Source organism: Ambystoma mexicanum, chromosome 5p (genome assembly GCF_040938575.1).
Source record: "Ambystoma mexicanum isolate Mex_15411 chromosome 5p, UKY_AmexF1_1, whole genome shotgun sequence".
NCBI lineage: Eukaryota > Metazoa > Chordata > Amphibia > Caudata > Ambystomatidae > Ambystoma > Ambystoma mexicanum.
Window position 1 is genome coordinate 946,224,405 of NC_090930.1, and position 27,175 is coordinate 946,251,579.

At 45.1% G+C, this 27,175-nt stretch overlaps 1 protein-coding gene across 1 annotated transcript in view; it reads right to left on the reverse strand.

Moving 5' to 3' along the window:
- NDUFV2 (NADH:ubiquinone oxidoreductase core subunit V2) overlaps nucleotides 1–27,175 on the reverse strand; it is a 359,438-nt gene that overhangs the window by 209,438 nt on the left and 122,825 nt on the right. The gene's annotated exons all lie outside the window — the stretch shown is intronic.

The window sequence follows — 27,175 nt, forward strand, 5'->3', positions numbered from 1 at the left end:
AAAATATACCTCCCTTTCAAGAGATGCCTGCCTTCTGCGAGTTGATGGCAACCATATAGGGGTTGAAATTAAAATTCTTGGATCTGGAGCTGGAAGTTGCTCCTTGGTGTTAAGATATTCTTCCGACCAGGATTAAGTCATTGCGACCAAAGAGCTTAAATTCAGTCTCATGAATGAGTGCTCTGAGTTGTGTATGTTTAACGGAAGACTAAAAACATGTGAGAGCAATAAGAAAATCAAAAGCAACAGATGGAAAAACATTCTACTTTTTTTAAACATGTTGTCCAGGGCATATGACCCATCCTATTTGAAATGTTTTCTAATAGACCTTTATTCAAATTCCCAGACACAGATTGTCAGATATGCAGATTTGTGTAGCACCAGTTGGCGTTAGCACAGGGAGCCAAAACATGCTCCTGGTAGCTATTTGGTGCCAAGCTAACCAGGCTCCCCTACGCCATTACAGAGGAGCTAAATAGCTCTCAACACCTAGCAAATGTGAACCCTCACCTATGAAAACAAATGCCAGGAAGATGCAGTGTTTTGAGTCCCCACCATTTGCTAATTTTTATTTCATGTTTTTCGGGAAGAATTACAGGGAAAAACATGTACTGGCCACAACAAAGCCTCTGTTCTTTCTTTGAAACTGTGGAACATTTGATTTTAAACGTAAGCTTCAAGTTCTGTTAATAGGTTTACGGAAAGTATGGCTTCTTTATTTTGTAGGAAAAAGACAACTTTGTGTAAAGTGCGCAGCATAAGTGTGGCCAGCAGTTTTGTGATAATGCTTTTGGAAGGCTAAAAACGGATGTCACTTTTAAAGGGATTGGATTGTAGGTCAATGAACAAAACACACCAAACGTAAGATGCAGGTGTTATGTGGGGGGTTGGGTGGATTGCAACCTGCATTTCCGTTCCTTTGCAAAACAGCTGCTACCTAATGCCCCTCCCACCCAGTCCTGGGCCTTTTCCCCTGCTGGTGCGGGTTCCCATTGGGTGCGCTTTATCCTTCAGTGCCTGTTAACTCACCCACAGTCTGTCGGCCCGTCCATCATCTTGGTGGATGGCGAGTTAGGAGCTGTGGAGACTGATTGGGTACATATCCCTCCAATATTGTGATGGTGCAGCTGTGCCCAGACCAAGCCCCTTTCCAGTGGCAGCTCAAACCCCCTGAAGTGTGGCTGAGGACTTGCAGGCCCCTACAGTGAAGGACTGGAGGTGTGCTGGAAGCCATGAACCTAGTCGCCCCGTCCCCCTAGGTACTGTTAATTCTCTGGCCTGCTATGGAGTTGAGCTAGCAAAAGGGCATGGTAATGGTGGGGACCTGGGGAGGTACGAAACCCAGTGGGAAGGCCTATCTCCACTGGCATAGCAGAGGCTAAAGCCCCCCCTAAAAGAGACCAAACTTACAAACGGCTTTCCTATGGAGCACCTAGAGACCATGTAAATGGCAGCGGTGTCCGGTATAAATCAAAACGAATAGCCGCAAGAAACATTGTTTTTCTCCTCAGTACAAGCCTCACGCTCAAATGAAAATCTTGTCCAAATTGGTATAGACTGTTTTTCAGACATTTTACAGTTAGGGTATTATCGTTACAAAGGAAATATACACCCAGCTCTGTGTGCATTGGTGCTCAAAATAGTTGCATGCTTGCATAATTATCACATATATATGTGTTAAATATAAAGCTATGTCAATTTTCATGTTCCCAAAATGCTCTTGGATTTTATGCAAAGCAGCCAGGAACTATATTTTTCTCCATTCCCTTTCCCATAAGACATTTATTTAGAGAATAAGGGAGATTTACTCACTTATTAAATACGGAGAGAGAATATTTGATTAATAAACTAGGATTTATTTACAAACTGTGCCAAAGAAATGTATATACAATATGCAGACTAGATGCAAACACTACCACCTTAGATCATGCAGAGTGACCCAAAATACATGTGTGCAGAGCCTCATTAGTTTCATTATTATTATTATTATTATTATTATTATTATGCTATTTACTGAGCGTGGGTCTACATTTGGGAAGTAACCTAGTGCGTTACAAGTCATAAGGGGAAGTACACAGTGAGGGAAGCAGATTGCAAGTGATCAATACAAGGAAGCGGGGAGCCAACAATGGGGAGGGAGGCGGGCAATTTGGCAGTAAGGGACCTACAAGCAACCGGTGGGAGCAGATTGCACAGACCCATGTTAGGTGAAGAGGGAAGGCTGTGTGGACCTAGGCATTAGGGAGAAGGTTGCAGAGCCCGAGGGTGTAGACAGAAAAGGCCAGTCTTGTGGTCATTTCCCTCATGCACTGGCATAGTTCAAGTCTCCACATGTCCTCACTTTTGATTTATTGTGCGAGTGACGTTTGTGTAGGGGTGTGCTGTGTGGGTCAATGGTCAATGTGTGCACAATGCGTCAATTTGTTTGGCAGCAGGGGGGTGCATCATGGAAGTTATTAATGGTGAAAATGCTGGCTTGTAGTGTTTGTACATCATCCAATTTACTATATTGAGAATTTTGGAATAGATTGTGGCTGAACCTTCATCAACATGATTTACAGTGACCATACTGGTATAGATTGTGTTCACAGCTTTATAAAAGTCATTTACAGTGACCATAATGGTATAGATTGTGGGCACACATTTATTTTAGACTGATTCATGAAATGATTTACACAGGCAAAGCTGGGATAAAGCATGAGTGCAGCTTCGTAAAAAATGTCTTACAATGGCAATGCTTGCTTATGTTGTGAAATGTGGTCTTATGCTTGGTGTGCTGTTGGTGACTTGGCATCAACTAGATTCTTTCAGGTGTTAACCTAAGGAACCAATGCTAAATTGTATAGATTTCTAAAAATATGCTATAAAATGCACCAATTTTAAAAATGTTCTCAGGTGAAACATTGATTTCACGCATATTAATCAGGGCTCTCTTGCTTCTTGCTATCTTTGCGCTCATTTGTGGAATATACCCCTGCACAAAAGAGGTTCACCTACCGCCACTGACCTTTAAAACTTTTACAATGCTAAACCCCTTGAAACAAAAGCTGCCTCCACTATTGCTGTGTGCATAATAATTTTACTGGTCAAACACAGTGGCATTTGGAACATTTGGGCACCAAGGGCCAAGTGACTCCCCCACACAACCACCTATTGTTTCTATGTTAGTAGTAAGATTTAAAATGTTATTCAGAACTTTGCATCTTTCATCTAGTTCAGTCTGCAACACATCGCTATGGCAGCATGGTCACCACAAGCATTAGGCACGAGTGGTGGCCCAAGTGGGCCAGAGAGTCTGTGGCACAGAATTTGCTTTGAGATTGGGGGGCCTCTAATAGGGGACCCCCCACTGCCCTTCTCCTTGAGCAGGGCAGTGGGGGTCCTGGGGAACCTCTAGGTCCTGCTAGGGCGAGTGTGAGGCCTGCACTACATCTACTTGGAAACACTGCAGGTAATTTGGGGTCTGCATGCCATGTCCTCATCTCCAGGACACACTACGCTGTGACGGTCTGGCCCCGGCCATACAGGTCCCTACAAGGTGGTCCCGACAAGGTGCACCCTGCCTTTATAGACCTTCAAATGTACCACCCTGCGTGTATCCTAGCATTTGCACATGGGTTCGTGCTGCGACCCCCTATCTGGGGCCTCCAATCCTGCACTTCAACGCTGTCTGTTGGTCCTTATGAGGAAGAGAAAACTCAACACCTTTTTAACTGTTTATTTAATAAGCATTTTCATTAAAGCTACATTTAAAAAAAAAATAAGAAATCCTCCAACAGCACGTAGTGCAGCCCTTTGTGGAATATCACACTGAACAGAGCACTAGCATCAGCGTGGACAAGCAGTTGAGGCACAGCTACTGATGATCTCTTGATCCATGTCATCAAGACACATTACCTGCCTGTACAAAACATTGCGTACAGGGAGCAGAGCTACAGGAATCATACATTTCCGACTTGCACAACTTATTCTCTTTGGACATCCGAAGCAGATCCATCCTGTTATATTGAAAAGTAAGCCAACCTTAGGCAAACGTTGTTCCGAATATCTAGGATCTCAACTAAGGGTGAACCAGTGTTTGAAATGTTTTCTCTGTATTATTAAAATAAAAATATGAAAAATAATAAACCAAATCCCAAATCCACTGTACATATTCCGAGCAGTCCCAGCTATTCAAGATATAGCCATCTACACTGGGCTAAGGTGAGAGACAGTCAATCATCTGTTGTGGCACTAGAAGACGAGTCTTTAGTAAGGTGGGCACAGTGGATCCTTCTGCCACAGTTATGACATTGTTTGTTTGTTTTTATTATTTGTAAAGCGCACCTAACCCGTGGGTAGCAGGGCGCAAGCAACAAGAGGAGTGTACAACTTAAGTTACAGAGCACGCAGTAAAGGAATCCAACTAGGTTACAGTGTTGGAAGCATCAAACATTTGGACCAATACATCAAGTTTAAAGATAGGTGAATATACATAGTTTACAAGTTGTGGATATATCTAAGCTTAGAGGTTAGAGGATATACAATGTATACACAATTTACAATAGGCGCGGCAGTGGAAGTGATTAGATGTCCTAGCATTAGGTGTCATGTTCCTTGATCCAGAGGATGCTATTAGATCTGAATTGTGGGTAGGGAAGGTCTTCCCTAAGAGACGGTGGTAAGGAATTCCAAAATTGTGCTGCTTTGACAGGAAAGCTGTTCCCTCCAGACATAGTACATTTGAATCTTGGGACAAGGAGGAGGTTTGAGTTGGCCTTTCTAGAGGGGCGGCAGGAAGTCGGTCTAGTGAATCTCGTTATCAAATATTGAGGGGCCGCTTGGTGTAGGCATTTATAGGTCAGAGACCGATTTAAGGAACGTTTTGTCTTTTGTAGAAAGCCAATTGTACGATCTTCTAGTCTCTGAGATATGTGCTTTCCTCAGGAGGCTTAGGGCTGCTCTTAAGGCATTGTTCTGCAGGGTTTGAATTTTATTGGTAATGTATTTGTTACTGCCTACGTAGAGCACATTGCAATAATCCAACTTGGATAGGATCAATGCTCTGGCTAGAGTGATGCAGTTGTTTGGTGAGAGGAATGGTTTGGATGCCCTAATGAGTTTACATGAATAAGATGTAGCAGAAGCCATGGCATTGACTTGTTTTTTGAAGGTGAGCGTTGCGTCTAAATAGAATCCTAAGGTTTTAACCTCCTTAGCTACGGTGATATTATTGTCAATGACAAAAGAGGAGTAGTTTTGACCTGATTTATTGAGGTTGGGTGCGGTGCCTAGGATGAGTTCTGTCTTGTCGTCATTCAGGCATGGACCATGAGAGGCCATCCATGCCTGTATGATGAGGTACACATGATTTACAAAGGCCAAATCCTTGTCATAATCCCCCATCAACGGGATGAGGATCTGGGTATCATCAGCATAGTTCGTGTAGGCGATACGCAGGCCATCTAGATCATCGAAAAGGGGCTTTGTAAAAATGTTGTACAGGGTAGGGGAGACGCAAGAACCCTGTGGCACACCACAGGTAATGGGCATGGGGTCAGCGGCTGCTGAAGGGGAATGACTGGATCCATTCAGTTGCCCCCTGGGAGAAATGTGCTGCCGACTAAGTGTATGCAGAGGATCTCGTGGTTGACCAGATCAAATGCAGCTGACAGATCGAGAAGTAACAGAAGTGCTGTCTTGCTCTCATCTCTCAGCTCATCTATCTGTGCCTTAAGATCTATAAGCGCCGTCTCGATCCAATGGTAAGGTCTGAAGCTTGACTGTCGGACTCATAGGAGGTGGTTAAGTTCAAGGTATTGTTGAATTTGTTGGTATGGTATTTTATCATGGATTTTGAGAAGAAACGGCACTGTAGTGATGGGACGGTAGTTGGTTGGGATGGCAGGATCTTTAAGGAGTGGGAGGACCCAGGATTGTTTCAGGTTGTTGGGTATGGTACCGGCTGTAAAGGATGCATTTATTAGTTTTGTGATAAATGGTGAGAGTTCTCGAGCTGCATCTTTTATCAGTTGTGCAGGGCATAGGTCCCCATGGCAGTTTGAAGGTTTGAGTGCAAGAATAACTTTTTCAACCTCTTTAGTAGAGACTTTACTGAAGTTGAAGAGGGGGTGGGCACAGGAAGTGACGTCCAGGTGGGTTGAGGAGTAGAACTGGTGTTACTCAATTTGGAGGTAGAGAGAAGGGAATCTTTTTTTGTTACTGATTTTAGTTTGCAGAGAAGTAATTTTATTAGCAAGAGCTTTTTGAATATCTGTGCATCAGTTTTTGTCCTTGATGCACGAGTCAGGCGGCTGGACGTGAGTTTCTATTTCTTTCAGAATTGAGAAGAGCTCTTTAGTATTAGATTTCGCTTGAGAGATTCGAAGGTTATAAGAGGTTTGTTTTGCAAGGATAATTTCTTTTTTGTACTGGGAAGCTAAATTACTTCGGTTTATCTTATTATTTTCAGATGGATTTGATCTCCAGATTTTTTCATAGCGTCGTTTCTCCTGTCTGATAGCCTTAAGGTGAGGAGAGAACCAATTGTTCACATGTTTGCGAGGTTTGCCCTTTCTCACTTTGAGAGGTGCTATGGCATCAAGGGAGGATAGTATTACTTTATTGTACAGATCTACCATGGTTGAGGGATCCATATGGCCGGGAATAGCGTTAAGAGTAGGTAGGATCATAGGAATAAGGTTTTCAGGAGTGATATTTCTCTTATTTCTAGTTGGGATAGCTGGAGCTATGCTGTTAGGTTGCAGCGATGGTGTAGACTCTAGGGAGACTGTGATCAGATGATGATCAGACCACGGCTGTGGAATTATAGATGAGACTATAAATGGGCAGTTATGCACAGCTAGCCAGTCCAAGGTTCTACCTTTGATATGGGTAGGAGGTGTGATTTTCTGAGTGAAACCTAGTTCCTCTAGGGTGTTGTTGATTATAGTAGCATTAGTGTCTAACAGGTCGCTAAGACCAAGGTTAAAATCTCCTAATATGATGCTTTGGGAGGAGTTCTTGAGATTATGCGATATAATATTTAAGTCATCTTCAAAAGATCCTAATGGACCAGGAGGTCTGCATATTAGGTGAATGGATACAGTCTGCGTATTAGATAGAGTTAATTTAGCCGTTAAGGATTCACAAGAGCTTATGTTGTGCGGTGGTGAGAGATTCACTGATAGGTTGGTTTTAGCTATAATAGCAAGGCCACCATCTCGAGAGGTGGTACGGTCGAGTCTTAGGAGGGTGTAGTCGTCTGGCACGGCTAGCATAATTGCTGGGCCAGCTGCTGGGTGGAGCCAAGATTCAGTAACAGCTAAGAAGTCTAAGTTTTCGTTGTGTAGTAAGTCAGCTATGTCGGTAGCATGGGCTACCATAGAGCGTGCATTTATGAGAGCAGCTCTCATTCCAGACTGAACTAGTTTCAGGATTGCTAGTTGTGTTTTAGGTTTGCATTTCAGGGGCAGGATAGGTTCTCGGAAGAGTCTGCTGTTAAGTTGGAGTGGGTGCCGGTGATGGCTTGAATTACGCAGGCTGCGAGTGGCATTACTGTGCGCTAGTTTGATTGGAGGGTCACAGAGCCTAGGTAGTCTGGCACCTAATTTAAGGTTCCTCTGTGAAACCGTGCATGGTATGGTAATCATGGCAGCCTGTTTGAGGGCATTCTGTGCTGGCGCAGGTGGGGGTGGATTAAGGAGCATGGTGTGGTCATGTAGGCTAGTAATGTATAGGAGAGTTCTTAGTAGGACAGTGTAAAGCATTGGGAAATACATTGTATACAGAGAACTGGTAAGGAATCAAGCAAAGTATAGAAGATGTCCGTGCATAATAACATAGGTGTAACACAAGGCAAATGTAGAGACCAAATGCTAATCAGTGGAGGCTGGGCAAGTATCGCATATGGTGTAGAAGCAGTCTAGGGCTAGTAGCGTCTAAGACAATTCAAATTTAGGGTATCTGACATTTAGGACACACTGGCACTTGGTGCACTGCAGCAGTAGCTAAACGAGTACTGCATCGGGTAGGCTATACGCAGAGTATTCTGCCATGCAAGTGAGGCAAGATAATAGGGAATGCTTCAAGGTGTATAGAGGAGACTAAGTACGATACTGGTAATCAAAGTAGGCATGCAGAATGCTGCTTTGTCTAGGCTTGAATACTAGGCATGTGCAGGTTAAAGAGCAGTGTATGCACAAGCAGTTGCACATCTAGATTCGATTTTTAGAAATCAGGGCTAAAAGTAGGGCCAATTGCAGAATGCACAAACAATGGATCATCTAGATTCGATTTTTAGCAATCAGGGCTAAACGGTAGTAGTATATATGCAACAAAGAGGCAATAGTCAGGCAAGTTACAACAATCTAAATGCAGCTACTAAGAAGGCAATCTAGATGCAGTTTTAAATAGTTAAGCAGAATCTGGGATACTCTGAGTGCAATTTGCTAATGCAATTGCTAGTGTGGCCAAAAGTCAAGCAAGTGACAGCAATCTAAATGCAGTTACTAGGGAAGGCACTCTAAATGCAATTGTAGAGCAGTTGAGCAGAATCAAGAATACTCTGAATGCAATTTACTAATGTGACCATTAATCAGGACAGTTTCAAATAATCTAGATGCAGTTTGCTAGAAAGGCAATCTAAATGCAATTTGTAAAACAGTCCAGCATTGAGCAAGATTTTGGCACTCTATATGCCGTTTTCTGGTGTACCACAGGCGAGCGTGGTAGAAGACAGTAAAGACATGCGACTAGACGTTGCACTGCAATGTTAGTACTATGAGAGTTTCAAAGTTACCTGGCGTGTGACAGACAGGGGGTCTGGCAGACAGCAGACACAGGCATCTAACAGGTTCTGGCCTTGTTGCAGTGGGCCTTGAGAAATGTGGGCCGGCTTCGCCTGCCGGCGGCCAATGGGGGATCAAGTAGGCACGGCAGCCTATCGGTGGTGAGTACTGGAGCCTCGATAGGCACTGTGGTTAGGCAATAGAGAAGCGGTCGGCCATTTTGGAAACGCAAGTACCTCATGTACTTGAATGGCGATTTCAATGCAGCAGCAATATTTCGATTTCGTTTCTGTTGATTTAGGCTGCACAGTAGCCTGGCCTTCCTTTAAAATAGCGCGGATCGGTGGAAATTGCAGATGCAATTATTAGAAGGGTGATTTTAGGAAGAGGCGCTACGAATTTAGCGCTTACCTTATTAGTAGCAATGAGGAGGTGGCCATGGTGCAAGGTGCCCGCTGGGTGCCCGTTGCTCCTGCAGGGGCGGGACTGGTCCTGGGAGCTCCTGCTCCTTACGCTGGCAATAAGAGTGAAATTTGTGTCGAAATACTTTCTTCCCTACATGAGCACAGGGATGAGTAGTGGATACAACTGCTTCTCAGATCACTGTGTGAGCTGGCGAACGCCCCTCTAGCTCGCCCCTTCTCTGTCTGTTTTAAAATTTATTTTGTTTTCTGGTCGCATCATGCCGTGTATCCCCTTCCCACTGCCTCCCACAACCCTCTTCCTGCTTCCCTCCCCTTACTACCACCTCCTGCTCCACCTTGAGGCATGATTGGGCCTCTGGCCCATTAAGTGCATGCCCGGACAGCACCCTGTGGTGAAGGGCCCCAAGAAAAAGGGCAGCTCACCCAGCAGCGATTTGTATGTTGTCCATTCTCAGGTACTTTGGCCCTTCCAGTTAACTCGCATTTAAGTGTTCTGCTTTAACTTCTTTATGTTGAAACCTAGGCTTTTTCCCCTTTCCAGGAAACTCACATCTAGGTGTTCTGTCCTTATGTTGAATCCTAGGCTTTTCCCTTTATCCTGGACACTTGAAATTAGATGGTTACATTGCTGTTGTGTTGAGGTTGCTTCCTATATCTCTCTCACCCACCCTCAAGCCTCCCTTAGCATCCCTCTGCCCCTGCCCTCTACTCTCCTCCCTCTCTCCCACATCACTTGGCAAGGTCTTTTGATGGTCCTGCTCCATGAGACTCATCTATACAGGTGTTGCCCTGCTCCTCCAGAACTCTCAAGGACAACTCTGCCTCTGTTGCCCCAGCCTTGGGGGATTCTGCGATCACAACTAGCTCCTTCCCGCTTCTCTTCAAACACTCCATTGTGTCCCTCCTCTCCTCAAAAGTGCAGGTGAACCTGTTCATTTGCACTTAATGTACCCTTCTCCCCCCAATCATTACCTTGCCTCCCCTACCTGCACTTCGACCCATACCCCCACTCCCCTTTTTTCTGTTGCTGCACTTGCAAACTCCGAATTGTCTCTTGACCTAGTAGGAACATTACTGTTTGTCTTCTTCCCTGTTCATCCCCCTATCTACACCACCCCCCTCCTCCTCCTCCTTCCTCTCCCCTCATTTCTGTTATTGAACTTGCAAACTCCGAATTGTCTCTTGACCTAGTAGGAACATTACCATTTGTCTTCTTCCCTGTTCATCCCCATCCTTCACCCCCCCCTCCCATCCCGCTGCATTCTTGTTACAGCACCTGCACAATCTGAATGTCTCAAGACCTAGTAGGAACGTTATCGTTTGTTTTTTTCTCCCCTGCACCTCCCCCTCCCTTCTCTTGATGCACCTTGAAACACCTTTTGGCTGTATAGGCACATTATAAATAACCAATAAATAAATAAGAACCAGCAGTCATCTTAATCATAAAACGGGCACAGCTATACCTCCTCTGCCTCTTAAGGTAGCGCAGGGTATACTCTTCAGGAGGCATGTGAGCAGGTACAGAAGCAAACTAAAACAATAGAACTGTGGTACTAAAAACAAAACGTGTCCAATCAAGTTTCTATAACAATAGGATATTTAAATCTTAAACAATGCACACAATAAAAACACTAATAGTCTGTGTGAAGGAAAACAAAGCAGACATTAGAATAAACTCATGAAAGCCATTTCAGCAGCAAATGTCGAAAGATATCAGAAATGTCTTAAAAAGGTGAAGAATGGAGCCTTACAAGTCGCTAAAGGCCTTTAAGGTGGGCAATTGGGACTGAACCACTTTAAATACCTTTTGCTCCTGCTTTTTGAGATAACCAGTGCAGAGTCAAGACTTGTAGGAGGAGACAGTTTTGAGAAGGTTCAAGTTAAGGTTCCCAATGATGAGTCCAGACAATTTGAGGCACGAGATCCCAGTGGTTCGAGTCAGCAGTTTAGAGGATGGCCTTCAACAAGTTGAGTCCAAGTGGATCGAGTCGGCGTGCAAGACAGGGAGAGATGAAGGCCTTCAGCGGGCCTACTCCACATTCAATGCAAGTGGATTCAAGGCTTTCATCGAGACGCAGCAAATCAGTTGTTTCTACAGGGTCAGCAATGGGGTCAAGTCGAGGTGATCTTTTTCAATGGCTTTTGCTGGCATCTGGACAACTCGAAGTGCAGGAAAGCGGATTAAAGTACTTGGAATGCCACAGGCAGCCGTGCAGGTCCTGTAGAAGCTCGAAGTGAGTGGGGCACAGCCAAGCTGACACGAAACGCACCCTGAAGCACGAGACAGGCGATTTCTGGCCTTTATAAACCACTGGGAGACCAAGGTCCAGAGTCTCAGTGGCAAGGGGAGTCCTTTCTTTCATCATCCCAAACAGGAAGGTTTGTAGAGAGCACTTGCCGGGTTCAGTCACCCCAGTGAGCAACCTCCTGGGTATCACTTCTCAGTTGTAGTAGACATTGGTCATCCCAAATGGTCTCTTTGAATAGCGTGGGAGGCAAGCTAGCCTTTTCCATAGAGATCCTGGTCTTCACCAGTCTGGACTGGAGTAGACTATAATCTTTACACACTTCCAAAACGAGTAATCAACTAAGGAAGGCGGTACATAGGTTACATAGGTAACATGCCAACATCGTATTGGTTCACACCAAGCCTGTTTTTAAGGGTCCAATACAGGCGGCTGAACAAGGGCCCTTTCCCTCCTGACATAATAACCACAGCATGCTTTGTCAAGTGGGGTGGGAACAGGAAGGTCTCTCCTGGGTTACTCTAACTCCACCCCTTTCTCTCCCTACCTATGTCAAAATGACTCCAGTAATCAGCACCCTGCAGAAAGGTGGCCATTGACTGTCTTTGAAGTACCAGTTTGAAGCTGAATCCTCAGGAAGTGCTCCTGTTCCCTGGAGGATATGACTAAGCCAGTGGAACCCACATGGTTGTGGTTGTGTATTGTGATTTCTAGGCTGACTGAACCCACACCAGGCCGTGTCAAGAGTGTTCTCGAACCTGACAAAATCATATCAATTGCTTGAGGCTGTCTGATTATGTAATCCAAGTAGCCACCAAGTCACAACCAGATAAGGCCTATATTTTGTTTTTACCAACTGCCACCAGTCTTCTTTGGCACACAATGTTTAAAACTAGGGGTGCTTACAGTTTATAACTGTCATTTGAAACGTTGGGTTCCTGCAGCTGCATTCAGGGATTCAAATATGACTGTGAACCTGCCCTGTATCCACTGCAAGGAAGCTACTGGAGGATTGCAGTAGATTGTACCAGCAATGTACATGTGTGCACTTGCTTTTTATCAAGGAGAATTATGAACATGGGGTCTGATTGGCAGTGCCATTGTCAGAAACAACCAGCATCATTTTATACTTACAAATCAAAGCAGCTAAGGCTATCATGCCCTCACTAGATATCGTTCTGTCACATGCATACAAGACCACCAAAACCTCGTCCTTGAACGAGGATACAACTGTACACTCCAATAACATGTGAAGTAGCTTAACTTCCGCCGATCCGCACGTCACACAGATTAGACATATTGCCCAATATAGGGTACTATTGTATTGAGTAAGGCTCTTGCAGTGAATCACCAGAGACTTGGCATTAAGACATACGTGCCTAGTTTGAGAACATGCATCCGCACAAGCCTCTGCAGGTATAGGAAGACGAAATTCACCACCCATCCCCCTTTAGCTTATATGGGGAGCCTGCATCTCTCCTCCTCGATGTACCCATAGATTGCAGTTATTAGTTGTCTATGTCCTGCCACAGACCGAATATGTTGTAGAAGCTCAGTGGTATCTGGCATTTTTTGAAATTAGGAGAATCTAGCCCCTCAACATTGAGCAACACTGTGCCTATTGCAAAGAAGCTAGTCCTTGTCCGAATCTGCACACAAAAGTGTAGTAAATCTTTGTACCCAAACGTTACTTGTACAGCCTACCAGAGACCAGTCTCAATTATTCGGTGTGTAAGGCAATGACATATTATGCAGTCTGTAACAGAGCACAGGGGCTGATGCTGGAAACCAGATATGACAATTCTAAGAAAAAACACCCGCAGATGTTGACTTGGAACATCAAGAACTGACAACTAAATACAATGGCAGAAGGAAACTATCAGTATGACCATTAATAGACTGCAGACACCCTAACAAACTAAACATTTTTTTAAGAAGTTATGTTCTTTTTTCCCAACATTATGGAGGAAATTGCAATGTATGAACATTATGATACAAGATCATTAAGAATAAATGGATGGACAAAATGTGAAACGCTGACACTGTTATGCTACTAAGTGCTTTGTAATAGCGCGTTTAAGTTTTAAAGCTTTGTTTATTGTTGGGTAAGGTGACACAAAGACCATAAATGTATACAACAAGAGAGACCAGGAAACCTTGAACCCTAGTGTGCAACCCTTACATTTCACAAACGTTTTACTACAAACTATTTTTTTGAAATGCTACCACCGATTATGCCTGAGAAGATATTATGATAAGTTGCTTATTGGATCATGAGATTATCCTTTAATATTCACTAGAACGCAAGCAGAGTGGGAGGGTATACAAAATTGGGATAGAACGCCTTCAAGAGCCACATCTCACTCAAGATTACCAAAAAAAAGCAAATAAAATCCTGTAGTGGAAGTGGATATGGCTGTGTATTCCTCATACTCTAGGCCTTTGAAATTAATTTCTAGAGAGGCCCCTTTTATAGTTAATAAAGTACATCATGTAAGAAGGGTTTGTTTTTTGCTTGATCAACATGTATGCACCCAACTTTCATGCAACCCTTTTCTTTCCCAAGATAATAGATCTGTGCAAGCCATGTAGGGATCCATCTGGATAGGGGAAGGGGCTTTAATTGTACACTAAATCCAGTGCTGGATAGATCCCTCCCCAAACATGGACAACTTTCACAAGTGGCTGGGGGCATGGCTACAAGGTCATGTAGGAGGATGCGTTTCAGATAGCTCCCGTTGATCCTGTGGTGATCCGGACAGAAACTACACATTTGATGCTAAAACAGACTACAGTTGAAGGAGCAGGTGTGTGAAATAGCAAGGCACAGCTGGAGTGCAATGCAGTTTTGATCGATAAAGTAGCTCATGTAAAAGGAGCCCGGAGAAAATTGCGGTGCATCGCATACACTGGATCCAAAATGGCAGCCCGCCTAGAACAAAGGGTCGGAATGAGAAGGGCAGCGTAAGCACTGAGACCCCCCACCCCGGTGTACTACGGTGCCCCGAGGGACACCGGCAAAGGAAACAAGCGGAGAAACGGTATAGCAAGAGCCCTACGACAGAAACGTGGTGTGAATGTAACTTTTTCCGGCAGAGAGACCGATGGCACAGCCGGTTCACATGGCATCCGGAAAGTGTATGCCCAGGATCGAGTGAACGAGGTGGTTGGACCTGGATGCTGTAGGGCTTCACCAGAACGAAGCCCGATCACTCGGGCAACGCAACCTCAGGACGCACAGCCCAAGTTTTAAACATCCCCAGGAAACAATGTAACAGCGGAGCCTACGGAGACTCCACAAGTGTCTGCAGCCAAAACCGCTCTGGGCCGTGTAGCAGTGACATACTTCGAGGGTGCTACATATGTAGCATGAACGGATATGTGGCTGCAGGAGAAGGGAGGTGGGCACAGTTATGCCTGGAACTAATGTAGGATCATAAGCGGAGAAGGATGGGCTCGCCAATAACGCGGAGCAATACGTACGGCATGCCCAGGGGGACTGCAAGAAGCAAAATAAGAGTGAGAATGGAGGAGCAGCCCTAACACTGGAGGGAACTAACTTGCGTGCTGCCATGGAAGCAAAAGAGTTTGACCGATTGGGGAAGGCACATTGTTTCACCCGCATCAGAAGGAAACCCAACTCTAGCGCACCCGAAGTTGGTATACTGCAGAGCATCAATTCAGAACTTGCGGGGATAATTGTGTGCTAATGGCATAAAGAGGATAGGAGACCCATGGCTGTCATAGAGCGATACCATCATAAAATGCCCTACCTTGTCAAAGCAGGGAAGACTGCATGAGCGCCAGAGACACAAGCATAACCCAGTGTTGAACTGGGACAAGGCATAGCAAGCAATACGACATGGAGAGCCTTGGAGGGTCAGAGCTGGATATGGAAGCCACGGGAGGAGGAGCCACATAGTGGGGACATCACCACAAAATTATGACCCGGACGAATGGCGATGGTAGCAAATAAGTGGCCCAACACTGTTGGCCAGGACGTTATGAATACGAGGGCGGAAATGGCGTCCAATGTGGGCAAAATCATGGGGAAACAACCAACATTGGAGGATTTTGCCAAATCATCTCAGACTATGGAAGTGGTGAAACCCAAGAAGCAAGACATGCAAGGAGAAGTGACCCCGACATGAAAGAACCAACAGATTCTAGATGCCATAGCAGAGCTGAAGACATCATGGGCATGCAAGATCGACACAGCTATTGCGGAATTAAAGACCTCTCTGGAACAAAACAAAAAAAATCGATGCGGTTAGTGCGGATGTACATCTTCTACAGCAAGATGTTAGGGAGCTGGCAGAGCACACGGGCGGTTTTGGAGAAAGATGTGGAGGCTAATACAAACACCTGGACTGTGAATGCCAAGGAGGTCTCTGTGCTACAACAACGTGTGCGCAACCTGGAAAACAGAGCTGAGGAAGCGGAAGGGCAGGCGCGCATAAATATTCGTTATCATAGGACTTCCGGAAGGGGAAGAGGACTGAGACCTGACAGACTATGTCGAGAATATGCTGCTACAGGAGATAGACGGGGGTGCACTCACCCAGGGATTCGCTGTGGAGAGGGTGCAGATGGCCATGACCAGAAGGCCACTACCGGGACCCCTCTCCCACCCACCGCTTGTCGCCAAGCTATTGAACTATAAAGACAGGGAGAAGATACTGGAGCACTTCTGGTAAGGAGGGACAATGAACAGAGGATCCGCGACCATCACGGCGTACCAGGACTACACCTTTTTGTTACATAGACAGCGGTTGAACTATGTATCCGTTAAAAGGAGGCTACGTGAAGCGGGATACAAATATCTGTTGCTGTACCCAACAAAGCTGAAAGTGAAGCAAAATAACAATGCGCATTTCTTCGAAACCCTGGAAGATGCAACAGCTTGGTTGGATGCACGGAACTGCCCGGCAAGAGCAGATGACCAGACAGAGAGAAGAAAGTGAACTTTGGGTTTCTCCGAGAAATACTTTGAACTGAGCAGGGGTGGGGATGTTCTATACAGCAATGACATTGACTTTGGACTAGAATATAAAACGTAATATGGGGAGTTTGTGAATTGTGCACAAAAAGGTCTTAAGATATAAGTGTGGTAAACTGAAAGTCTAACGCGGGAGACACAGAAGGAACATGTTACTACCCCTAGTAGTTAGTTTAGTCAGGAGACCAGTAGGACGGTATCCCCCTGCGGAGCCCGGAGTATCAGCGAGTTCCAAGAAAAGGTCTAGATGCGGGGTAGTCTGAGATCCAAAGTTAGAGCTGGGCAACAGTTTGGGGGGGATTGGGTGGAGGGAGGAGGGGTAGTTGGGGAGTTACAAGGGAGGACGGGGGAGGGAGATTGGTGTGTTAAGGGAGGGCGAGCCTACAATCACATGCCACGAAGGAAGGAGAGTGGGGCGGAGACGGGCGGACTAGTAAACAGATAGGATGGGAGACCCGAGGATAGCGACCTTGAATGTACGGGGACTAAATAATTACATTAAACGGAATAAGGTCATGATGTACCCGAAGAGACAGAAAATAGACATCACACTGTTACAGGAAACTCACCTGAACAAAGAGAAGCTAGCAGTGGTAGCGAGGACATGGAAAGGCACAACCCTGGGGGCAACGTATTCTGTGTATGGCAGAGGAGTTATTACATGGATAGCGCCACATGTCCCGTTTAAGCTGCTACAGTCCACCATAGATAGATGGGAGGGTGGTATTAATAAGAGGGATGGTAGAAAATAAAGAAGTGATCATCATCAATGTTTATACCGTGAATCAAGATACCACTGTTTATTTTAGGAGTTTATATACCAAGATAAGCCCATATATGGACGGGGCAGTTATATGGGGGGGGGTGGTGGGAGGGCGGACTTTAACTGTACCTTGGACCCGAGGCTGGATAGGTCCGATGAGAAGGTCGGGAAGCAGGCCCCAGCGGCAAAGGCCTTGAGCACCCAGCTAAATGAGTTTCGGTTAGCGGATGTGTGGAAAATGCACCACCCACAGGATAGAGTATACTCACACTATTCTGACACCACAAAACCTGTATACCAGATTAGATTATATATTTATTGGACCAGAGTTAGTGGAAGAAATGGCACAGGCAGAATACAAGGCTATAGTCCTCGGACCACGCACCGCTGATAGTAACATGGCAGAATTTACCCCACCCAGGGCGAGAATCCCGACATGGAGACTCAGGGCCGAGGCGCTGAAAGGTAGTGTTCAGGGAAGACCTGAGAAAAGACATAAAGGAGTATTTTGAACATAATATAATACTGGCAGTGTATAATCGGCTGGGACGCTGTGGGAGGCATTTAAGGTGGTAGCGACGGGAGCAGCAATATCTAAATCGCAAGGATTGCAAGGCAGCATAATACAGGAACTGCATACCGCGGAGAGGAAGTTAGAAACAAAAACGCGGGAGAACACGGGATTCCCCCAAGGAGGCCCAGACTACATACCAATTACAGAAAGAATGCAGGGACCACTGGGAGAGACTATGCAACTTGAACTATAAAACATATGTGGAGAGACAGAATGTGGAAGGTGATGAGCCAAGCAGGTTAATAGCCTGGTTATACAAAAGTGTGACTCCAGGACAAGCAATTAGAGCAATGCAAGGGGCAGATGGCCAGACACGGGATACCCAAGAAGGAGTAAAACTAATTTTTTTTTTTTAATACTATAAGAAACTGTATTCAGATACAACAGAGGGGGAACAAATAGATGTGCATGAAGCATTAACAGAGATCGCTTTACCCAAGCTTGAGACGGCAGAAAGAGAACCTAGAGGCCCCAATAATGATAGAGGAGCTAGAACAAGTGATTAAGATGTTACCTGCTAACAAGGCCCCATAGGCAGATGGACTCCCGAGTGAATTTTACAAGGCGTACAGGACGGAATTGCTCCCTCCGATGAGGCAATGTTCAACAAAGCGTCTAACACAAGCACATTGCCCGAGTCCCTTTGGGAAGCGACCATCATTCCGCTCCTTAAACCTAACAAATCAGACATGGACTGCAGGTCCTATATGCCGCTCTCGATGCTCAATCAAGACAGCAAAATACTCACATCAGTGATGGCGAATAGGTTGAGACCAGTCAAACAAACTCATACATCCTGACCAAACAGGGTATGTCCCGCGCAGGACCATATCCGACAACTTTAGAAGACTCCATCACATCATAGAGCAAACAGAGGGAAGCTCCCAAGAGGTGGCGATAATCTCTCTGGATGCGGTGAAAGCCTTAAGTGGCCTTGGCTACTGGCTGTTTTAGAAGAATATGGTATTGGGCCCGTATATTTGAAGTGGGTCAAGTTGTTATACAACAAACCATTGGCTCAAGTCAGAATGGGAGACACCTTATCAGAACAGTGGCAATTGAGCAGAGGCACCAGACAGGGATGTCTGTGGTCCCGATGCCTTTTATATTAGCACTAGAACCCCGGGCGGTGTACTAAAGGCTGCACTATAGAGAAGTAGGGATCAGCACCAACAGAGGGCAACATCTGATATTGATGTATGCAGATGACTTGTTGCTGTACCCGAGTTACCCAGGAGGACCTACAGTGTATTCTGGAGGTTCTGATGCGTAGCGCGATGCTGTCTGGCATAACAGTTAACCCTAAAAAGTCTACCATATTGCCCCTCGGTAGATATGTAGGAACACCAAGGCACAAACTGCCGGCATTACAGATAAAGTGGGAAACCGAGACGTTCAGATATCTGGGAATAGATGTATATCACAATGTTGAAGTTGAACACAAGCAGAACACTGAGAAGGCAGTGTCTAAAATTGAAACCAGCATGGCATGCTGGGCCAAGCTACCTACCATTGACTATGATGGGGAGAGTGGCACTGTTAAAGATGGTGGTGCTACCCAGGTTATTACACTACTTTGCGAACATTCCATAAGAGATACCCAAGTGATTCTTTGCCAAAGTACAGGGCATATGCAGGGGGTTCATATGGCACAACTCCAGCAATAAAATTGCGTTATGGAAGCTACAGAACCTGTATGAACAAGGGGGCATTAGATTGTCCAACTTTAAAGTATACTACTTGGCTAGTCAACTCCAATATGTGGTAAGGTGATTATCGGAAGATCCTACAACTGAGTCCAAACTATTGAGGGCCGAGTGCACCCCTTATATCCTGAATGAATGGATGTGGTTAGACCTGGGCAGGGAGATGTGGCGGAGAGCTGCCAGGTAATGGAGATCCCGTTCCCGTGCTCCCCACAGATACCGCTGGTTGCACTGGATGGGATGGATGGGCAAATGAGGAGGACCATCAGAAGGCAAACCAACAGGCATGGTGACCCTTGGGGACATATGGCAGGACCGGAAGGTGATAGAGTTTGATACAATGGTGGAAGACACAGAGTTGCATCACATATGCTAGGCTGGTGAAGATAAGAGGTACGTGGTCCGAGGCAGTGTTGACCCCAACATAAGGGGGGGGGGATTCCCCAGGCCGCATAAACTTAAACATGTGAGCAAACTCAAAGACCTGGCATACATACTTGTTAAACGTAGGATAGCAATGGGTTGGACGGTTAGCAAGACAGCAAGAGACCAAAAGTAGAAGCCTGGTGGCACAATCTTCAGAAATGAGCAAATGCCGAAAATACGGTGTGGAATGAGTCAGCAAATAGGGGTGGAGAGGAAGAAGCAGACACGTTCACTGCCTGTAAACAAATAGTAGCAACTCTGTCTGGGTCCGACCGGGTAAGCCTGGAGGAAGACAACCATTCAGGCGGAGAGGATGGGGAGACGCCTGCAGAAAGGGGTTGGGGACGGTGGAGGTGTATGGTAGGCTTGGGAAGGGGTGAGGTGGGGGGGGGGTAAAAAAACAACATGAAACTGTATATTAGAATTGACATGCATATTTGCTGCTATTGTATGGTGACCAAGTTGGCATTAATAAAAAAATGTTTAAAACAAAAAACTTTCAAAAGTGGCTAGACCGTAACTACTAATCAGAAATGGGAATGTTTGATATTTGGAGACCCTTCAACCCTGATTGTATATTATACACCTATTACTCTGCTCACACAAGGTGTATACCCATATTTATTACTTATTTACAGGACATGAAAGCATTCAATATTTTCTTAAAGTGCAGTATGACAATACTTTGGTAGAACATGCTCTCATCATAACCTGCTGATAGCTGAACTGAGGCTCAAAATCTTCTGCCCATTTATAACTTGGAAACTCATCTGGTAGACTGCAAGATATGGCCCATTAGATCCACTTAGCTGAAATGATACAATGTTATTTTGAAACTAATTAACAAAGTTCGACGATTATCGACTAGTCTGGGAAGTTTTTAAGGTAGTGGTTCGTGAAGTGTATCGTAAACACAAGGGGAATTCTCAACTCTCATGACACAACTGACTGACATGGGGCAGAAAATAATTTAGATTCAGAGTGTTGGTGGAATGGCGATGGGTAGGAAATCTGAATACATTTGATAACATTGCACATGGATAAATGCAATAGATTAAGTAACCCGGATCATGCTACATACATTGCCAAGCTTCACAAAGATGAGGATAAAACACTTGCCTGGCTCCTAAAAGGTGAACACCCACATATGAAAGCCGACAATCAGAATTTGAGTTTAAACTGATCGGGACAAAACATACCATTAGCTTTTCTGTTCACATATGTAATTTATGTTTATTACGTTTATTTGCCTTGACAATGGCCTGCTGGTTGAAACACATGTTGGCAAAGACTTTAGTGACAAAACAACCAGTAGATTGTTTTGTCAGACTGAGACTAATTAGACTGAGACGCTAGTGGCATACGTGATTCGCATGATGAGTTGCATTGTAGCCATTATTTAATGGTCAAATAACAATAAGCAATCTTAATACATTCATGAGTATACATTGTGGCACTAACTTAGAGCTGGCACACTGTAATATATATATATATATCCTTGTTAAAAGGGACGTTATGGTTAAGTTGCACTGCTAAAATCCTATGCCATTACATGCAAAAACATTGCTACAGGGACATTATGGTTACAGGTAAAACCGTAAAACCCCCAAAATTTGCAAGTTATGGTAAGGTAAGCAACCATAACTCGAACCACGAGTGTGCACTGCAAGGACTAACACCCGTTACATCAAAGATGCCATCACAAATCTCATTCATGACATCACTGATGACATCAGAATGTGCGGCTCCCTCTTTTGTTCATGGACATAAGTAGGCCAGGTGCTTTTCTTCACTAACAGTAAAACTTGAAAAGGTACTTGCTCTTCTCACATGGTCTTGCACTACTTTCCTTAGGGTACACTCATACGATGTCATACATACAGATATAGGGGAAGAAGAAACCGTAAAAAACAGCAAGCATTTCTGTGCATGAAGATAATCAGTTATGTTATGAACAGTTTCTGGTAATAGTGCTCCTTTTTTTGCCTACTTTAATTTCCCTGTATATGCTCATATTTGTATCCATTGTGGTGTCATTATGTTTTCTGTACAGTAGTGCAATTATGTAGTTATTTAGTGAATGGTAGCTACCTCTTACATGTTTCACAGTACCCAAAACAGTAAAAACGAAAGCATTCATGATGTCAGTATGTGAGATGGGAACATTTTCAATATTACACTTCAATGGGGCATGGAGCAGAGAATGGCTTTGTCTCAACATGAGTTGGTTCATGTACGGCAAAGAAGTGTGTAAAGCAATGGTGTGTATAGGTATGCAGTGCGCAATGGACTACTTTTCTCTTGGCAGTTCTTCCAATGATCTTTTGATAGTTATTTGCCACCAACACAATAACAATCCCTTGTGGAGGTTTCCCATGAAAACTAAATGCACATGTGATGTCATCAGTGATGTTCTGAATGAGATTTGTGATGGCATCTTTGATGTCATGGGTGTTAGTCCTCGCAGTGCACACTGGTGGTGCGAGTTATGGTTGCTTACCTTACCATTACTTGCGAATTTCATTTTATTTCGGTTCAACCTGTTACCAGAACGTCCCTGTAACAACGTTTTTGCATAGGTTTTTTTTTTAGTAGCGCAACAACCATAACGTCCCTTTAGCAAGGTTTTTTGTTAGTGCATTTCATAGCTTTTTAGTAGGGCACTTTAACCATAACGTTGCTGCAGAGTACTTATTTCAATAAAGGGGAAATGTTTTTAGTAGCGCAACTGAAGCATACCGTTCCTTTAGCAGTGTTCTCTGGTAGTGAATTGCATAGGTTTTCAGTAGGGCACTTTAACCATAACATGTGTATATTACATTTTTTTTTTTTTTTTTTTAGGAAAGGTGATAGAGTTCTAGATGGACAATTGAAGGGTAGCATCCCTGTAATAATGTTTCTTTCACTAAAGTTTATTACTTTTGAAGAGGATACCCTTAGTGTGGGAAGGTGTACTGTAGAATACAGTGTAGATAGTGGCTGTATAGTAATAGGCACAAAGGGTGGGAACACTGCGTCCGTTTGCAGACATCGGGTGGAGTCCAACGTGGCCAGAAAGGGAGGGGTGGTCAGAAAAAGTGCTAACAAACAGCAAACAAAAAAAAAAACAAGTACAAACAGCAGCAAATGCGTAAACGAAAAAGGGGAATGTCATAGCTGTACAAAATGTGTATTTTTGTAGCAAAGTACACAAAGGAATACGCTATGCAGTATAATGGAAAGCACCAACCAGAGAAGTAGTATCTGCCGTTATCATGGTTACTGCACACATGTTGCACAATCGCATGAACGACGAAGAGGCAGAGGCACAGACGGCAACTGCAGACAACAGAACGTCAGTGCAACGTGGCAAGTGCACGAAAGATTATGTGGTAATGGCACAGGTTCTGTAGCGTACAATAGCAGGAAAGCATTATGTTTTGTATTTCTGCGCAGCAATGGCTTCCACCCTTGAATGGCTAGAGGAGAATTTTCTGCATGAAGAAATGATTGAGGACGATAGCCCCATTGTTAACCGCCACACTGCAGAAAGGAAAACAGATACTGCAAGGGCAAGCACACTTGAATGGCTGAAAGGACAATTTCCCGGATGACCAAATGAGTGAGCATAGTAACCCCATAGGTAGGGAACGCGGTGGCAAAATTAACACAATGACAATATAAAACTGCATGTGAAGTAACCACATGTGTGGTCTTTTAACCGAACATACCGGAATGCAAAGGAGTACACCAGAAGCAGCACTGTGTGCACAAGAGCATACGGCCACCGACACTGAAGTAGAGGGTGGGCATATACAAGTACAACGCCTAGATGCCAAAAATCGATCAAATGCTACTCCAATTTGCTGCCTTGAGAAATTTTGTAGAAGAACATATAATGGGGAAAATAAGATATCACTGCCCAACTTGCACATGCCCGCCTTCCCCATTTCCCAGCCCCGCTTCCCCACAACTTGAGGGTTCTGAGAGGTGCTTCGATGAGACCTCAATCCCTTCTTCCACCCAGCAGCAGCTAGTTGAAATGGGAAAGTCCCCAATATATGTATCTGTTTCTGGACCCCTTCACTTTCAAAATAATCGCCATTACTGTGTGATAATAAAGAATGATATGTAAATATGTACTGAATGTCTATGTTCCTTTTCATTTCCTTTAACAAGGCTATTGGAAGTGTGAAGGGCACAACAAGGCTGGAGATGATTGCAAGTGAGAAAAAAGGAGAAGCCGCACCTGGCGGCCTTATGGGTAATGACAATTAAAACATCCATAGAACGCCACTATGGGCCGCATACTTGCATGCACACATCCCCCTGTTAATATTGCAGGACCGTCCGTTTATCAGTGGAACAACAGCGCACATGTATAGATCGTCCCGTAATAGCTGGTAACACTGTCCCCGGTGAACATATGCCAATGAATGTGTGATGTAGTTGTAGTTCCTGGAACGGTGCACCTACGCCCTGCGACTACTTTGGCACGTAAACATTCCACCTACTATATCGTGCTCACAACAACCTGAGGTGCAAAAGTGCAATATATACGCGCCATGTGTCAGTAGTCCGTCGATGGCAAGAGTATCCGTAAGAGCTATTCACATGACCACAAGGTATTACAGAGAAAATATGTTGGAGAACAATGGCGCCATCACCATGGCAACGGATCAAAGGTGCGCATGGTTCCTTATTTAAGCGGACACAACCCAGATCCGTACACAAGGAAATGGGACACTTTTCAGTAATGTATGGGATACATTACTCACCGAAATCGTATTTCTGATGCTTGTATCTGCTTACATTCACATGCTGTGCATAGGCTGACATCTAGTGGAAGCTGCGGAGTATTACAGTTTGGTTTTCGAAACTCGAAAATGGGCGTCGACACAGGGCGTGCCAGTAATACTATCCCTAGTGTGACGTCCACTTCACCCATGATCCCTCACGCGTCTAGGACCCTCAAATTGTATTTTTTCTGACATGAGGTAGCATGAGGAGTAGCGCGAGTACAGATGACCCAAGCAGGGAGGAAGGGTGGGTCGCATGTGAATCTAAGCACATACAAGCATCAGAAATACGATTACGGTGAGTAATGTATCCCTTCTGAGGCTTGTGGAATATGCTTAGATCACATGCTGTGCATAGATTAGCGAGCAGTGTTAGAAGGAGGTGGGATTTCAGAAGGGTCATGAGCAAATACATGTCTTAGAACCGCTTGTCCCACTTGAGTATCGGTCTTGGAATGGGCATCAATGCAGTAATGCTGAGTAAAAGTGTGAATAGAGCTCCAAGTAGCTGCTTTGCAAATGGTGTCAAGGGGAACATTCGCAATGAAAGCCAGAGTGGCCCCAATGCCTCTTGTCGAGTGGGCTCTGGGCGTAAAAAGCAAAGTTTTGTCAGAAAGAGAGTAACACAACTGGATACAGTTGACAATCCACTTGGAGATGGCACCCTTAGAGACGCGATCTCCTCTTTGCCTGTGGCTACGGAGACAAACAGTTGATCTGTTTTCCTAAGCGGTCTGGTCTTGTTTACGTAGTAAAGGACCGCCCTATGCACATCTAGGGTGTGTAGTTTAACCTCAGCCGGGCTTTGTGGGTTTTGGAAGAAAGCCAGAAGCTCGATGGACTGGTTTACATGGAATTTAGAAATAAACTTAGGTGAGAACCTAGGGTGTGTCCGTAAAACCAGCTTATCCTCATGAATACTAAAGAAAGGATCCTGCACCGACGGAGCCTGAATTTCACTGACCCTTCTTATGGATGTAATGGCTACTAAGAAGGCAGTCTTATAGGTCAGGTGTTTGAGACTTGTCTTAAGCATGTGCTCGAAAAGGGGGCCCATGAGTTTAGATAGCACCACGTTCAGGTCCCATCCTGGTGGTGGGTTAGATATAGGAGGATGAAGTCTCTTTACTCCCTCCATGAAGACTTTAACCACGGGTACCTTCCACCACAACACTTTGCTATGTGAGGTGGTGTACGCTGACAGTGCTGCCAGGTATACCTTTAGTGAGTTGAAAACCAACCCTGCGTCCAGCAGGTGGAGCATGTATGTCACGATTGTGGAAGGAGTGCAATCAACTGGGTTGATTTGTTTATTCTGGCACCAGATAACAAATCTCTTCCATTTGTCGAAGCAGCAATGCCTCGTGTTCGGTTTCCTAGACTCTTTTAGGATGTCCATCCACCTCTGTGGTAAATTGAGATGTCCAAACTCTATGACCTCAGGAGCCATGCTGCTAGGTTCATGGAGTTGGGTAGAGGATGCACCTTCTGACCTTGGTGCTGCGACAAAAGATTGTACCAGCCCGGGTGATTGATGGGATCGCACACCGAAAGTCTGCGTAGGTGTGGAAACCACGGTTGCCTCGCCCACATGGGAGCAACTAGGACGAGCGTCATAGACTCTCTGTTCATCTTGTTCACCACCTTCCTGATGAGGAGTTGGTGGAAAAGCGTACGCAAACATCCCTGACCAGTTCATCCGCAGGGCATTCCCCAGGGAGTTTGGTTGGGGAAACCTGGATGCGAATCCTGGGCACTGTCTGTTTTCGCTTGTGGCGAATAGGTCTATAGTGGGGAAACCCCACTGAGAGAAGAGATCTTCTACGATTTCTCTGTGTAGACACCATTCGTGTTCCTCCGGAAGGGGATCTCTGCTCAAAGCGTCCGCTAGAGAATTGAGATCCCCTGGAACATGTTGAGATGACAGAAAGATGTTCCGTCTGAGTGCCCATATCCAAATTTTCTGGGCAAGTCTGGACAGATTTGGCAAACAAGTCCCTCCTTGCTTTTTCAGGTAGAACATGGCTGTCGTGCTGTCCGTCCGGATCTGCACCGACAGGTTCAGTAGGTGGGGCTCGAACACTTGAAGTGCTCTGAAAACTGCCAGAAGCTCTAGCAGGTTGATGTGATTCTTGGCCACTGTGTGAGACCAGAGACCCTGAGCTGTGTGGTGGAGATGGTGAGCTCCCCATCCTGTCAGGCATGCGTCCGTCGTGACTACCGCCTGTATCTCGGGATCGGTTTCCCCCTTGGATAGATTGTCTCTTGTCCACCAGTGGAGGCTTTGTACAAGTGTTGGCGAAACGACCACTAGATCGTCCCACTGACCACTTGCCTGAGACCACAGTTTCGCCAACCATTCTTGCATGGGACTCATGCGCAGGCGCGCGTGGGAGGACCAGGTAAATACATGACGCCATCATGCCCAGCAAACGCATTGCTTTGCGTACTGTTATCTGGCGACCGGTTTGATATTGCGGAATTTGCAGT